Genomic DNA, 15,983 nt, shown 5'->3' with positions numbered 1-15,983 from the left:
AAAACACAAACAATTAACCATATGAAATAAATCCATAGACTTAAGATTTATTAAATGCATAACAGTAGAGCTAATTATAATATTATTGTATGTTAATTAAAAAAAAGAGAGGTATTTATTTCAGAGTATTGGCATGCCTTGCCTCATAATGGGAACCATTTCTGTAAGACAAGGCAAGACAAGTAGCAGGGCAATTCAAAGTGCAGCACATGATAAGAAAAGAAATAGAGAAGTAATTTGCACAAATAAAGAGAATAAGAGCGAACAATTAAAATGAGAAAATCATTTTTAAAAAGATAATTAATAAAAATAAAAGTTAAGTTGGACTGAAAACTTTATTAAGATTAAAGATGCACGATCCATTTTTTTTCCCAATCCAAAGCTATACTGATACCTAGAGCAAGCGTATCGACCAATAACCGATCCAATCCAACTGTGAAATAAATAAACCATATATATGCAATGTGAGTGAAGACTTTAGCCTTGAAAATGTAGAATATAAATATCTGGCTGGCTTGCCAAATATGGAAGCAGTTGTACTGCGTTCTGTAGTCCTGTTTCTGACCTCACGCTCATTTAGCAACACAGAGTAAGCAGGATGTAAGCAGGGCGTCTACAGGCAGGGAGTCAAGTACAAATCTTGGCAAAAACAGGGTTCTTACTGGCTGTCTCGCACGCAATCAGGTCATAAGCTAAGAGATTTCCAGGAAGAGCATCCAGTAGTGCACGTGCATCCACACAGCGCGATGTGGAAACTATAAATTCCGCCTAGAATGGACTGAAGGTTGGGGGATAACTGAACTGTGTGTCATGATGGGTTCTCTAATAGCGACCCAAGTATGCAGAACACCACTGACGGACACAGGAATAAAAGTTCAACAGGTTTATTTTGATACAAGCACACTGAATGTACTGGTTCTGGTTCGGGCCTGGACACTGGTTCACCGGAGTCTGCGTGAGAGACAGTTCAGTTAGCGTTGCAAGCAGGAGCTTGATTTCTAGATGATAACTGATTGTACCTTGAGGGTTCTTGAGGTTAGCTTTGGGAGAGTCACTGTTGGATCTGGAGAGGAGTTGATCAGCAGAGTCCGCTTGCTGCTTCAGCGTCTCACGTCTAATAATGAACAGACCTTGGCTTTGGGTTTTCCAGCTCTTAGTCCTGAGCTGCATGGAAGTTCTCTATGGTTCTTCGGGTTTGGCTCAGAGGGTCGGCTCGGCAGGTTAGCTCTTCCTGAGCTTCACAGAGGAGACACTGGTTTCCTGGAAGACAGAGACAACGGTTAGAATCCTGGCTAGATTCAAAATCACAAAGTAACACTGAGAGTCTAGGCTTAGGCGCTGACCAACTGGAACAACACTGCGGCTTTAAAGCAAGGTCTGAAGACAGCTTATATAGTGGATCCTCTGATGATCTTGATGGGCTGCAGCTGTGCAGGAGGCTCACTCAGAAGGATCCACGGCGAACTCTGCTGGAGGAAGGTGGAACTTCTCCAGCTCCCAACACTGTGACGATGCATTGCTGGATGTATGAAGTGAAGACAATGAAATGAAGACAGCTGTATGAATTCGGTTTTGTAATTAAATGTTTCCCCCCCTCCGGATGATAAAATGGTGTGAATCGTGGCCTTCTTTCTGTCATAAGGGAATTCTACCAATGAGCTTCCATAAATGGTGCATTGGCCAGGACCTGTGACCCCAGGCATAAGACTGCCTGTTTATTTTATGGAAGTAATGAGCTTCCATAAAATAAACATTGTTTAAATAAGTAAAAAATTAACACAGATATGAAGATACTTTTTATAATTTATTAACAAATAATCAGCAAAAAGAATTAATAGATCTAAGTAGTACTAAAATATTTAGATAGCTCAGTCAAAGGCCAATCTTAACAAACGTATTTTTAATCTGGATGGACTGAATATGTATTTATAATACATTCCTTCATAGTAAAAATAATCCAAGTAATGACTGGTACCAATGGGAATGAGGAGATCTGAAATGTATTTCTAGATATCCGGTAAGTCTATTTTAGATATGAAGAATGTCATTTTGTCTAAAAACTTAATTTTCAAAAATGTATTTTATTTTTTTGAGATATCAAACTATGGAGAGCCATTTCAGCCAAAATTAAATAAATAAGTAAATGGGTGAAATAAATAAAAAATGAGTAAAATAAATCAAAAAATGAAGAAAATGAGTGAAATAAATAAAAAATTTGTTAAATAAATAATTTAGCTTTTTCATTAAACCAATTTTTTATTTATTTATTTTTCATATTATCAATTTCCCAATTTATCTTTTTCATTTATCTATTTGTCATTTATCCCTTTATCCATTTACTTATTTTTCATTAATCTAATTTTCATTTAACCACTTTTCAATTTCCCTTTTTCATTAAGACAATTTTTTTATTTTTTTATTTTTCAGATTATGTATTTCTCAATTTCTGTTTTATCTATTTTTCATTCATCTATTTTTCATTTGTCCATTTTTCATTTATCCCTTTATTTATTTACCCATTTTTCATTAATCTATTTTTTAATTTAACCATTTTTCAATTTCCTTTTTCCATTAACCTGATTTTCTATTTCCCGGTTTCATTAATCAATTTCTCATATATCCCTTTTTGTACTTACCCATTTTCTTTTATCTATTTTTCATTTACCATTTGTTTGAAAAAAAATTTATTTTCCCATTTTCCAATTTCCCTTATTCATTAAGTATTTCCTTATTTTTTAATTTATCACATTCTATTTTCCCCTCTTCGCTTCTGCTTTAATATGATAATGAGGGGCGGGGTCTTCAGGCTACAATGGCAGCCTATTGGTTGGTTAGATGCAACTGCAGCGCTCAGTTCCTGTGGACTTTCCCGTTCTTCTTAGGGAAGCTGCCGATCGAATAGATGAACTAGAACGCTGTAAGTTTAATATCCGACGTGTTTTATGGTCCTTTGAGTTTTGTTTAACTTTTACTTTTGAAAAAACAGCTTCAACTTCGACTGCTACTGAACAGGAACTGAGCGCTGCTCTCCATAATCAAACAAATCTTTTCAGACAAATTAATGCATATCTAAATGGCCAGGCCAACCCTGTTCTGAACACAATAATATTGAAAGGAAAACTAGTTTACTGGTTTAATGGTCGTGTATCAATGTATTATATTTTGGCGCAATCTCAAGGGAGAGAAGCACACCTGTCAGCAGGTAAAGATGAATTACAAAAACGTTTGGGTTTTGCCATCAATTGTTCTGTGTTCACAGGTAGGGCCTATGCATCTCATGGGGTTCTTTCTCATTTTAATTCTGTCTTCCTTTACACAGCAAATAAGTGGCTGTCTGACTGTGCAGCCGTTTTCATCAATGTGCTCTCACTGATATGAAGAAGTCAATGCTGCAAAGGACAGATGAGGTCATGAATGTATGTGATGGACTGTGAGGTGAAATGGTGGCGCTCATAAAGATACCTGAATATAAAGGACATCTGTACTCGGTCTGAAAACCTTCTCCTAATAAATATTTAATTCTCTGTGAATGAATGCAGCTCATTCTGTAATTGGATCCTCGTAAAACAGAACATGCTATGTTTCTATTTTTAACATCTAATGCGTCTAACTGACCTAATGAATGATTTCCTTTCTTATTGTTTGCAGAATACTAAAAACGGACTTTGCTGATCAAATCAGGAAATAGAAAATGATTGGCTTTAACGAGGACACCGAGTTTATTGAGGAAAACCTGCTCCTGATTAGGTAGCTCTGCAGAAAATGTAAATACCTTAACCTACTCTGTCAAACAGATGCATTTTCTAAAGATCTTTCATTTTTGGTAGATTTCAGCTGCCCCCAGTGGAAAAAAAGCTGTATTTTTTTTTGCCTAAAGAAAGACCAAATTTCCCATGAGGACAAGCGCATAACTTGGTAAAATCCTGATCTCCTGGTCGCCTGCAGTTTGATTGAACTACATTTCTGTTTCCAGTGCCTGAATATCACTCATGCACAATTTGCATGAGAATACAGCCTTTCAGGGAAATGTAGTCGCATTGATTTCTGTCTTTGTGACGAATGGGGAAAGGGGGAAGTGACGTATGCCATAAAGCGGTCTGCACATTTAGTAGCTGTTCCTAGTAGCAGGTTTACTTCAAACCTCTTCAAAGTTGCTTAGTGCCAGTGAAGCGATAAAGACCTCCTCAGACCATGACAAAGGTGTCATACAGCTGTTAAATCCACGTATAATCACTAAAGTTATGAAGATATTTTTTTAAGTTTAGATTTAAAGCTTGGGTTATGTGTTCCATTTTCTTAGTTTTTGTAAGGAAAAGTGCAGCAGTAATCTGGATCCACTGCAGCTGTCTGATCAACTTTTTGGGCTGTGCTGTGTGCTACTGTTTTAATGTTGTTCTTTTGGTCCCAAAACTGTTACCTCAGTTTTCCTTTGATTCAGCTGCAGGTCATTTCACCTCATCTATGCATTGATTTTTTTCTATGCATTTACCCAGTTCTTCAATGATAACTGCTTTTTCACCAGAGCGTCCATTGTTTAGGTAGACATATGTCCTTATCAACTCTTCCTCATCCCTAATGATTAAAGGCATCCCACTGCACAATTCTGCATTTGATTTTAATTCAAGAATAGAAAGCTAAGGGTATACCCTTCACTTTTGTGAATATTTTATGTAATCTAGAATCACAACATAAAGGAATTCTGGCTCTCCATAATCTATAATATCATTATATACAGCAGTGTTGTAGTACTCGAGATCGGTCTTGGTCTCGAGACCATTTTTTGATGGTCTCGGTCTCGTCTCAGACTTGACCGCATTCAGTCTCGGTCTTGTCTCGGTCTCAGGCGCTGAGAACTCTGCATTTTATTTCAAGACCGGTCAAGACCACAACTGTGGAAATAACACTAATCATCAGAATATTATCAGTTTCTTTAAGATCCTTCTTTTTATTGGATGCTTGGATTCAAATCCAAGCAATAACCTGTCTCATTGGTGAATGCAGTGAAGGAGATCAATCTATTTTTTCAACAAATTATCTGTCTCATAACATATTTCACAACTTGGCGACAGATATAGATTTATTTAAGAAAAGTTATATAATATAGCTTTAATCTGTATATGAGAGAGAAACCAGAGAAATGATTGGCTTTTTTTTTCATTTTTACACATTTTACAGAATTTTGCACATTGTTTTGAAATAGCACATTTAAAAACAACATAAATGTACGTAAAGTTCATGAACGGCAGAGAAAATACTATTTTGATCGACTTTGATTAATTCTGTGATTACTACACAGAAGTACTAAATAAAGATGTTAATGTTTAGTCCAGCTCTCTGTGTTAAATATCTAGGTGTTTTTATGTGAATGTGGGTCTTTTAGATCAATTTTAGTGATTTTGATCATGTTTCACATTTTATTGTCCCATACTGGCGCTGGTCTTGGTCTTGACTTGGTCTCGACTTCCCTCGGTCTTGGTCTTGACTTCGTCTCAGACCCTAAAAGTCTTGGTCTTGTCTCGGTCTCGATACACTCTGGTCTTGGTCTTGTCTTGGTCTCCGGTTAGGTGGTCTTGACCACAACACTGATATACAGCATTAGTATGGATCTACAAAGAAAAGATTACTCTTTTGGTTATAGTTCTACTGAAAAAGCATCTAAAATGCACTCCATGTTCTGGGATTTTACCAGGCTGTTTAGAAACAGAAGAAACAAAGGAAACGTATGTAGAATTTGATCACTCAGCAGGTGACCTTTCTGTTTCAATGACATCATTTAACATCTTTCTTTATCTTTATCTATTAATTCCAGCTCCATCTTTTGACCAGAAAAGGATGTAATAACTGCAAACCGTCAACAAAACTTCAAAGAGCTTCCTATGTCTTCCTCCCCCACCCCTCTCCTTTCAGAGTGCCAATCTGCCGTCTGTTCTCTGAGGGTTCTTCAGGGAAGGTTTTTCTCTCAGATAATCATTTGACCTTTCATTTCAATCTCAGAACTTTTCTTTTACAGTAACTTTAGAAGCTACTGATCAACAACCTGAGAATATCTGTTAGACGGGTCCACGCCTTTTATAGGTGCAGCAGATTCCAATACCAACAGCAATCCAAAAAGGCTGCCAGCTTTTAAGCAAGAATGCTTACTATGAAGTCCGCTATGTTTGCCCAGTCTGCAAAAGGAATGAGAATATTGTTTTCACCACTGGGTGCAGACTGAACCTTAAGATCTAAAGATAAAATTGACAAAATTATTGACAGTTTGGCTAAACAATTACTGAAATGACAGGTACCAGGTAGTATCAGAAGAAGAACAAGGAAATTTTTTTCTATTTGATTGTCTGTTTAATATATTTATGGGAGGATTTTTGCTATTTAAGAATAAGTTTTTGTTTTATGTCTGCTTACCTTTGCTTTGCAAAACTCAAATAGCAAATTATCTAGAAATTTCCCTGCAGCAAAAAATGCACAGTCCAAAATTGTGTGTATTTTTGGTTGGATTTTATCAAAGAGACTAACAACAAGTAGTATACGTATGTAGAGTGGTGGGAAAAGAATAGATAGTTTTAATATTAGATTTTTTTGCAAAATAAAATAAAAACCCTGCCGTTAATTTTTAAAATGTTGTGTATGACCTAAATCGATGTCTCTAAAAATTAACCTGCACTCAGAAATTATTCAACAGCAGGAAAGTAAACTGTGGTGTGCTGGGATTTATTGAAGTGAACTGCATTTTAAAGTGAAAGTGACACAGTTACTGTTTTTTTCAAAACTTTAGCACTTCAAACCAATGCCTTTGAGATTAGGTAAACTTATGCACACTTAGGCACTTCTATGTAGAACCATATTGGACATTCTGGACAATCTAAATTCTTGTTGGCACAGATTCTTTGCTTATATTTTCCCATATTTGTATCAAACAGTTGCTGCACATTTCTCTGTGCACATCCATCATACTAATTTCCTACCAGTTCTTCAAGGTTTTCTTTTGGATTGACAGCTGGTGTCTGTGGAGGCCACTGGTAAGTAAACATTAGAGGATGGTACATGGTGGTCATGAAGGGATAGGCAATTTCAGCATGGATTCTAAAGTAGGCATTAGATTATGAGACATTTTCAACTGTTTCTAAGGAGCCTGAAGTACCAAGAAAATGTCCCCCAAACCATGAAACTACCTCCACCAACCTGAGCTTCTAAACACAGAATGGGTCTACACTTTAATCCTGCTCAGCTAAAATCGGTTCCAGCTCCATAGATGTTTTAACCGAACGAGACTTTTTCTTAAATCTGTCATTGTCTTATTTTGATGAGCTTTTGCAAACTTTAAACTTGATTATCAGTTTTAGCTGACAACAAGGACTCATCCTCTGGTCCTGCCTCAAGGTTGAACATGCTGGCTGTTCAGAGTTGCTATTATTTAATCGATCAACTTGTAATTCTGCCGCCTTGATCTAGTCTGCTAATTCTTAGCTGATTTCTGTTTTATACGATGGCTTTTGTTTTTCTGAAAAATATTAGTAAAAGCAATATGTGGTGTTGTCCCAGTGAATCAGCAGGTTGAGATACTAAGACCAACCATGTGACACCAACTGCCATTTCAACCTGGAAAGACTCACGAAAGATACTTTAAACAACAATTTGTCATGATTTAACTAAAGATCTGACCCAAATGCAGAAGACCAAACAGAGAGACCAGGGAAAAGTTTAACAGGTTTGTTTAGAATAATAAGAAGAGTCCAGTGCTGCTTTGATTACTGTCGAACCGGAACTGGAAAGTGAGGGGAAGACACTGCGATTAGTTCAGGCTCAGTAGGAAATGTGATTCTTGAACTTCAAGAGGAGAATTTGGTTGCTGACTCACATTTCCAGAGAAGTTGTTGATTCTTTGACTCCAGTCTGTGTGCGGTAGTTCCAGTGTTTGTCTGATTCGGTGGAGGGCGGACAGGGTTTACCCAGAATGCGGTTGTTTGTAGGTGAACGGAGAAACTGACTGCCACTCAGATTTCCTGCAGTACTTGAACGGGTCGTAGTGGAGATTAATCCCTTGCTCAGTGTGAAGTTCAAAAGATCTCTTGAGGAAAAGTGGATTCAAACCTCCAGTTTAAGGCCCCATCCACACGAAGTCAAAACGAACATGAAACGCTAATATTTTCCAGAACGTTTGTCGTAAAGACGGAGACATAAAATAAATGTAATCGTCCACAAGAATGCATGAAAACGCTGCAAAATGTATGCCAGGCATGTAAGTGGCGCTGTGGTGCCAAAGCAAAAATAGGCGAGGAAATGTTGGGCATGCGCAGTAATATTTATACATGGTTGCCCTGCGGGTCCATTTTCATGGTTCAGTCAAATTCAGGTGCTGAACTATGTCGTCGATATTGCTCTGTTCTTCCTGGAGATATTCCAGAAGAAGAAGATTCTGTTGTAAGCCCGACAGCAGGGTGAGTAGCATGAGCAGCAACCATTCAACACAGTACGGCACCATTGTTGTTGTGATACTGTGTCGCGCATGCGTGTTTAGAGGCGACACTATGACGCATGCGTGTAAAAAAAAAAATGCGGTTAGAGCTTAAAGATGGAAACGCGAAAACGGCGTTTCAAAATCTTCCCACTCTGAAGGCTAAATAAAAAAAAGATCGTTTACAGACCCCCGAAATGCCGGCTTTGTATGGAAGAGAGGCTGGTTTGTTGAAAAATTTGTGCGTTTAGGCCAGGGTTCAGCTTCGTGTGGACGGGGCCTAAATCCTCTGCTCAGTTTGAAGCTCAGATGATCCTTCGAGGGAGAGAAGGTCCGAAACATCCAGTTTGCAGGATGACTTCCTGCTGAGAGACAAAGACAAAAAACAAGATTAAGACTCAGGTTTACAAAAACCCAGTTTGACTAGAATACCCAAAACTGGCAAACGCTCTGGCGTCGAGGTAGTGACAGTCAGCAGCTTAAGAACGCTCCATTAATGAGTTAACCCTCTGCAGGTGTGTGAGGAGGTGGACCAGAACCAGGTGCCTCCTGGTGGACGAAGGGAGACAAACACAGAAACACAGAAACACAAAAACACACGAACAGGAATCCTGGCACAATTAGAGTTTTATTGAAATTAAAAATACAGCCTTTGGAGCTAAGGCCACAGTGACATAAGCAAACAAAATTGGGGGGAATCGAGGGGGATTGGTGGCCTAGCAGTTATGGCATAGAGCTTGGAATCCAGAGGTTCTGAGTTCAAGCCCCACTCTCATAGACTGCAACTCCCTTAAACCCCACACTGCTCAACGGGCACCAGACAATGGCAGCCCACTGCTCCCCAAAGGGATAGGTTTAATGCAGTGACTTACTTTTGGCTGTACTTGTGACGAGTCTGAAATTTAGCTTTAGCTTGATTGATTAATTTTTTTAATGAGTGAATTCCTTTCAGAAATCAAGTGACACTTTAAAGAAAACATACAAAAACTTCAAATAAAATTGGAAGCCAGTTAGATTCTTTTTCCTTCTAACTGTGATGCTCAGAGTAAACTTCAATGTGTCATTTTCACCATACCTAGACGCCTGTCTACTGTATGTCTATCTGCTAATCTGCTGCCATATTATTGGCTGTGTTGTTTCTATTAACATGTAAGTAATTCTACCTAATAAAGCGGCTTGTGAGAATGATGTCATAATGGCGTGCATTTTCAACATTAAAGAAAAGCTTAAGAGATTAGTAAAAGTAAAATATTCTACATAAAAAGATTTATCAGTCTTAAACAGGCGCTACAAGGCACCATTAAATAGTCAGTGTCTCTTTATCACAGTAAAATAGTTAAACCCTCAAAATAAAATCTTTAACTCAAACATTATTAAAATGGGGAGGACTTATCTGAAAATTGGAAGCAACTTCTTAATCTATTCTTCTATTGATATACTTCGTATAGCTTTAGGTGTCAAGACAGGATCTTGGATAGATATACAGACCAGCGGTATTTAAACCGTAACACAGATATTGCTGTCTTGATTTAATTTGCACTCAGCATCTTATTTAGAGCAATGCAGAATAGCCAAGCGGCTGCTTCCAAGAAATATTGAGCGAGCATCTGGCATTCCCTGATGTCACTGTAATATTTAGCTGTCTCTTAAAGACTTAAACTTACTCCCATAATGCTTTTAATTCCACCTTAATTGAAGTCAGCTGTGCTCTCTGATGCTTTAATACACTGCAGAATCTAATAATATTCCTTAAGAATTTAACTCTGTGATATTCTGCTTACTTTTGATCAATCTGTTTATCTTCTATAGCTGGTAATGATCTTGTCTTTGATCATGTGTGGTGGTGGCAAAGCAGGCACACAGACTGAGAAAACACATGGCCGACAGGGATCATTTAATATAACAGTCACAACCATGCGTTTAAATTTACCATGTCAGCATTTTTTACCATCTTCATTTATACACTGCAAAAAAATTAAAATCTAAATAAGTCATTTTTTCGGAAAATAAGGGGATTTTTTTCTTGAATTGAGGAGGTAAGTGAGACCATTTAAAATAAGAAAAAAACAAATAAATTGTCTTTTTTGAAGTGCATATTTTCCAATTATCTTATTTTAAGAGTAAAAATATTCATTTTATGGGCAGATCATCTTATTTATTTACTTAAATTAAGGGTAAATAGACTTAATCTAAGACATTTTTACTTATTTCTAGATTATTTTTACAGTGTAAAAGGACATGCTTTTGTATTTACAGAAGAGCTCATTTAAAATATATTGTTCCTTTATTTTATGACAATGACAATGGATCAGATCCATCCATCCATCCATTTAAAAACTGTCCAAAACAGACATTTTATGATGAAAAATCCGGTCTAACCTCACCTACTAAACGTGTCTTAGTTGAGCTGCTATGCTCTGAAAAGAGAATGCAGTTCCAACCTTGATTAATTGCCTCAATTGGTAACACTTATTGAATTAAGTTGATTCAACAGGTTTTGATTGACAGGTTAAGTCATCATAAAGGAAATAGGTTGGATAACTCTAATTCAATCTGAAAAACTCACAGAGAGAGAAAGATGCAATTAGAAGAGTTTTATTGATACAATAGTTGAACTTTGGCGCTCAGGCCTCGGCAGGAAACATAAACACTGATTTATACTTAATGCAGATAAACTGATGTATGAGAGTATGGATATTCCCCCCGGGCCTGAAACTGGTGGTGGAGTTTAGATAGATGAAGTTTGGTTAATCCATGGAGGCTGGTATGCAAGGTGATGCTTGAGTTAGATATCATTTGAATGAACAAAGTTGCATAAACTGTCCATGAAGAGCAAGCATGAAGCGACTGTGGAGAGAAAAAATTCCCCTTTGGGAAGAAGTCTCTGGCAGAACCAGGCTCAACATGGCGGTCTTCTGCCGGACCGTTTAAAGAGACAGGGAACTCCATGAAAGTCTGGAGGGACTACACGCTGGAGGTGAGGTTGAAGGAGCATTGAGGAGGAGTCGGATGAGCTTACTACAATGGTGGAGAAGGGGATGGAGGTGGGTTGTCTGAATCAAAGTCCGACATAGCGACGGATCTTGCGCTTGTTGAAGAGCAGGCCAAGAGATGATTGGAGTTGCTATTAAGGTGGGTGCTGGATGATGATTGGGCATCGAGGAGATGTAGCTTGAAGCGGATTGGCTGCATCGGAGGCGGATCAGCCTCTGATTGGATGGAAGTAATCAGAGTTTCTTCAGTTGAATTTCTGCCTTAGCTTCATTTTAATTACTTTTTACCAATTGAAATAATACATTTACAGCGGAACAGCATTCTCATTTAAGGCTGTAGTTGACCAAGTGTACAATGCTAATGGAGAGAGGTGGGTGGAGTCCCCAAAACATTTATTTACTGAAGTAAGCAAAAAATACCTATCCGAGTAATTACTCAAGTAAGGGTAAAAAACAAACGTTCTGGGTTTTTTGCTTGGCCTTGGATCCTTTTTCATGGAGTTTATATGTTCTCCCTATGCATCTGTGGATTCTCTCCGGGTACTCTAGCTTCCTCCCAAAGTCCAAATACATGACTATTAGGTTGACTGGTGTCTCTAAATTGTTCTTATGTGTGACTGGGCTTGGTTGTGTGCCGTGCGACCTTTCCAGGGTGTACCCTGCCTTTCGCCCATAGACTGCCGGAGAAGGACACCGGCCCCACTGCTACCCTGACAGAATAAGCGGGAAAAGATGGATGGATGGATGGATGGATGGACGGACGGATGGATGGATGGACGGACGGATGGAGGGACGGATGGACGAACAGACGAATAGACGGATGGATGGATGGATGGATGGATGGATGGATGGATGAATGGACGTATGGTCGAATGGATGGATGGATGGACGGACGGACAGACAGACGAATGGACGGATGGATGAATGGATGGATGGATGGACGGACGGACGGACGGATGGAGGGATGGATGGATGGATGGACGGACGGACGGATGGATGGATTGATGGATGGATGGATGGATGGATGGATGGATGGATGGATGGATGGATGGATGGATGGACGGATGGATGGACGGATGGATGGATGGATGGATGGATGGATGATGGATGGATGGATGGATGGATGGATGGATGGATGGATGGATGAATGGATGGATGGATGGATGGATGGATGGATGAATGGTCGGATGGATGTATGGATGGATGGATGGATGGATGGATGAATGGACGGATGGATGGATGGATGGATTGATGGATGGATGGATGGACGGATGGACGGATGGATGGATGGATGGATGGATGGATGGATGGATGATGGATGGATGGATGGATGGATGGATGGATGGATGGATGGATGAATGGATGGATGGATGGATGAATAGACGGATGGATGTATGGATGGATGGATGGATGGATGGATGGATGAATGGACGGATGGATGGATGGACGGATGGATGGATGGACGGATGGATGGATGGATGGATGGATGGATGGATGGATGGATGATGGATGGATGGATGGATGGATGGATGATGGATGGATGGATGGATGGATGGACGGACGGACGGACGGATGGAGGGACGGACGGACGGACGAATGGACGGATGGATGAATGGACGGATGGATGGATGGGTGGATGGATGGATGGATGGATGGATGGATGGATGATGGATGGATGGATGGATGGATGGATGGATGGATGGATGGATGGATGGATAGATGGATGGATGGATGGATGGATGGATGTTCAGGTACTGAGTAACAATTGTTGGATCATAAAATCTGCTTTAATATTTGATGTAATCAAACAGTTTTTTTGTGCAGATTTGGGTTTTTCACTGCATAGAATAAATAAAATTCTAAAATAAATAAAATGTTTAAAAAAAACAAATTTATACAGAAGAAACCCTCTTTCAAATCCATTTTTAACATGAAACTTTGCAATAGTTAATGCATACATTACAACAGAGTAAAGAACTTCCACTTCCACTATGTCTATTGCTAGCTGTATATCCACCTGATCTCTGAATAGCTCACAGTTACAGTGAACAGAGTACCTGGAAATTTTACTGAAGTAGTGTCATAACATTAGAATATTACTCAATTAAAAGGAACAAGTACAGTGCAATAAAACTATTCCTAAAAGTACCTTTTTCTTCTTTTTTTTATTTACTCAAATAAATGTAACTGGTTATTATCCTGTCTTTCTAAACGACAAGATGATCGCTCTAAATCATCTCCTCTGTGAAATCAGTATGTCAGTAAATGGATGAGTGTCAGAGGGCTGGTCAGGTGCTCCCAGTCAGGCGGATTAACACCACCAGGCTGAACCAACAGAGCAGCAGGAACACCAGTGAGCAACACAAGCCTGGGCACACAGAGGGGATCAGCCTCTGAACAATCTGATGGTCCAGGCAGAGATGTGGGAAGTTAGAGTTTTTAAGCTTCTAGCTGAAAATATATATATCATTTTAAATAAGAATTTGTGTCATATTTGAGTTTTTAAAAAGCCATCTGACTGGGCAATCACAAGGCACGGCCAAGTGTGGGGATGGGCTGATGGGTTTTCGCGTGGTCAGGTCAAAAGCAATCAACAGTTAATTTTTATGACTAAAAATCTAAAATAAAACCCTGCTAACAAATGGTAAATAAAATGTATGGGGGGCCGTTTAGGACAAAAAACCTATTTTTCCTCTCACATACACCAATAAAACCATGCACACACCTCAGAAGACACACACACACTCTTATACCCTCTCATACAGCCTAGTATTAGTGCACACACGCACATAAGACATATATTCAGTTTTAGTTTTGTGATTGTGTGTGACTGTTTCTACTGCGATGTGTGCATGTCAATGTAGGGTCTTTTAGAGGAAAACAGTTTTGTTGAGTGTGTGTGTGTCTTCTGTGTTGTGTGCATGGTTTTAGTGGTGTACGTGAGAGGAAAAATAGTTTTTTGTCCTAAACGGCCCCCCATAAAAATGACCTGAAATCACACACACACACACAAAAAAGAAATTATATATATCAGGGGTTGAAGTTAAGGATTTTTACATTTCATTTGCCCAGAAACAATTTTTACTTGCCAAGTATAATGTTTGATAAATATAGTTCCTAATATTCATTTTTGTAAATATATCAATGAAACATGTTTGTTTTTTAAATGTTTTTTTGTAATTCAGTAAGTTTCCAGGTTCCTGGTGTGTATCTGCATGCGTCAGATAATGAACTCAAGCCTACATTACCGTGTTAACATGCTTTTCAATCCTTCCTGCACATTCATTTCAAACTAAACTTTGCTTTAAACTGTTGTGTGCTTGGAAAAATATCAATTGTAATGTTAAAAATCTAAAAAAAACTTGACAGGTTAAAAACTTACACTACTACCACTCACCAATTTAACATGTTTAGCTCTATAACATTTAAATGCACCACTCCAATGTCTAAGAGAAAAACATTTAATGAACATTTTTTAATGTATGACCTGCATCACTGTACAGAAGGCTGCCAAATGATAGAAATATTTACACTGTGTGCATACAATTATTATTATTATTTTCCTAATCCCTGACTGATCATTTTTAATCTAGTGTGGATTATAGTATAGATTAAATTCATCATCCAGCTGCTGCTCTGCAGAATTCTCTCCCCAAGAGCTGAATCACGCAGTCTAGCGGAAAATCACGCAGCTTTTTCAAATCACGTGAGAATGTGTACAAAACAACAAAAATGGCGCCAGCTTACTACTTGCCCCGGGTGATCGGGCAATGGTTAACATCGAGCCCTGTATGTATATATATATATATATATGTATATATATATATATGTATATATATATATATATATATATATATATATATATATATTAGAGACTGACATTTTTTCGGGAATCCCACGGGTCACGGGATTCCCGTGGGATTCCCGTGGGATGGGAGTCAGTATTAGTAACGATCACATGATTGGGACGGTACAGGATTAAACATTAACGGGAGCAGACGGGAGCGGGAGCAAACCGATAATAACTAAAAAAAAATAGGATTGATGCCAAAAAATAAAATAAAATAGAAAGAAAAAAAATCCAGTACTGGCGCGGCACTGCCATTTTGTAGTTTTTTTTCCTTGAAGCCTATACTATAATGCGAGTCAAAAAACTACACGACCCAAAAACCATCAGTGCTTCCGCTCTGAGTTTTTCACCCGCGCTCAAAAAAAAACAAAAACAAGAATGGGAGTGGTGCGGGAGTCATTCTGAATGGGAGCGGGATGGGAGTGGGAGTAATTTCACCAGGAGTGGGACGGGACAGGATTTAGATTTCTACTCTGGCCCGGGATCGGGACGGTACACAATTTTTTTCTGTGGGAGTGGGACGGGACAGGAGTGAAAATCCACTCCCGTGTCAGTCTCTAATATATACCATGGTGGACTCTCACATAGATGTGAACTGTTTTAACCAATAGCGAGATTCGACTATAATATAATATTTCAACCCATGAAGGTTAGTGGTAAGATAGTTTAAGGCCAAAATATAGAAAAA

The sequence above is a fragment of the Cyprinodon tularosa genome, unplaced genomic scaffold (genome assembly GCF_016077235.1).
Source record: "Cyprinodon tularosa strain WSP-4 unplaced genomic scaffold, ASM1607723v1 ctg252, whole genome shotgun sequence".
Classification (NCBI taxonomy): domain Eukaryota; kingdom Metazoa; phylum Chordata; class Actinopteri; order Cyprinodontiformes; family Cyprinodontidae; genus Cyprinodon; species Cyprinodon tularosa.
This window is presented reverse-complemented; position numbering follows the sequence as displayed.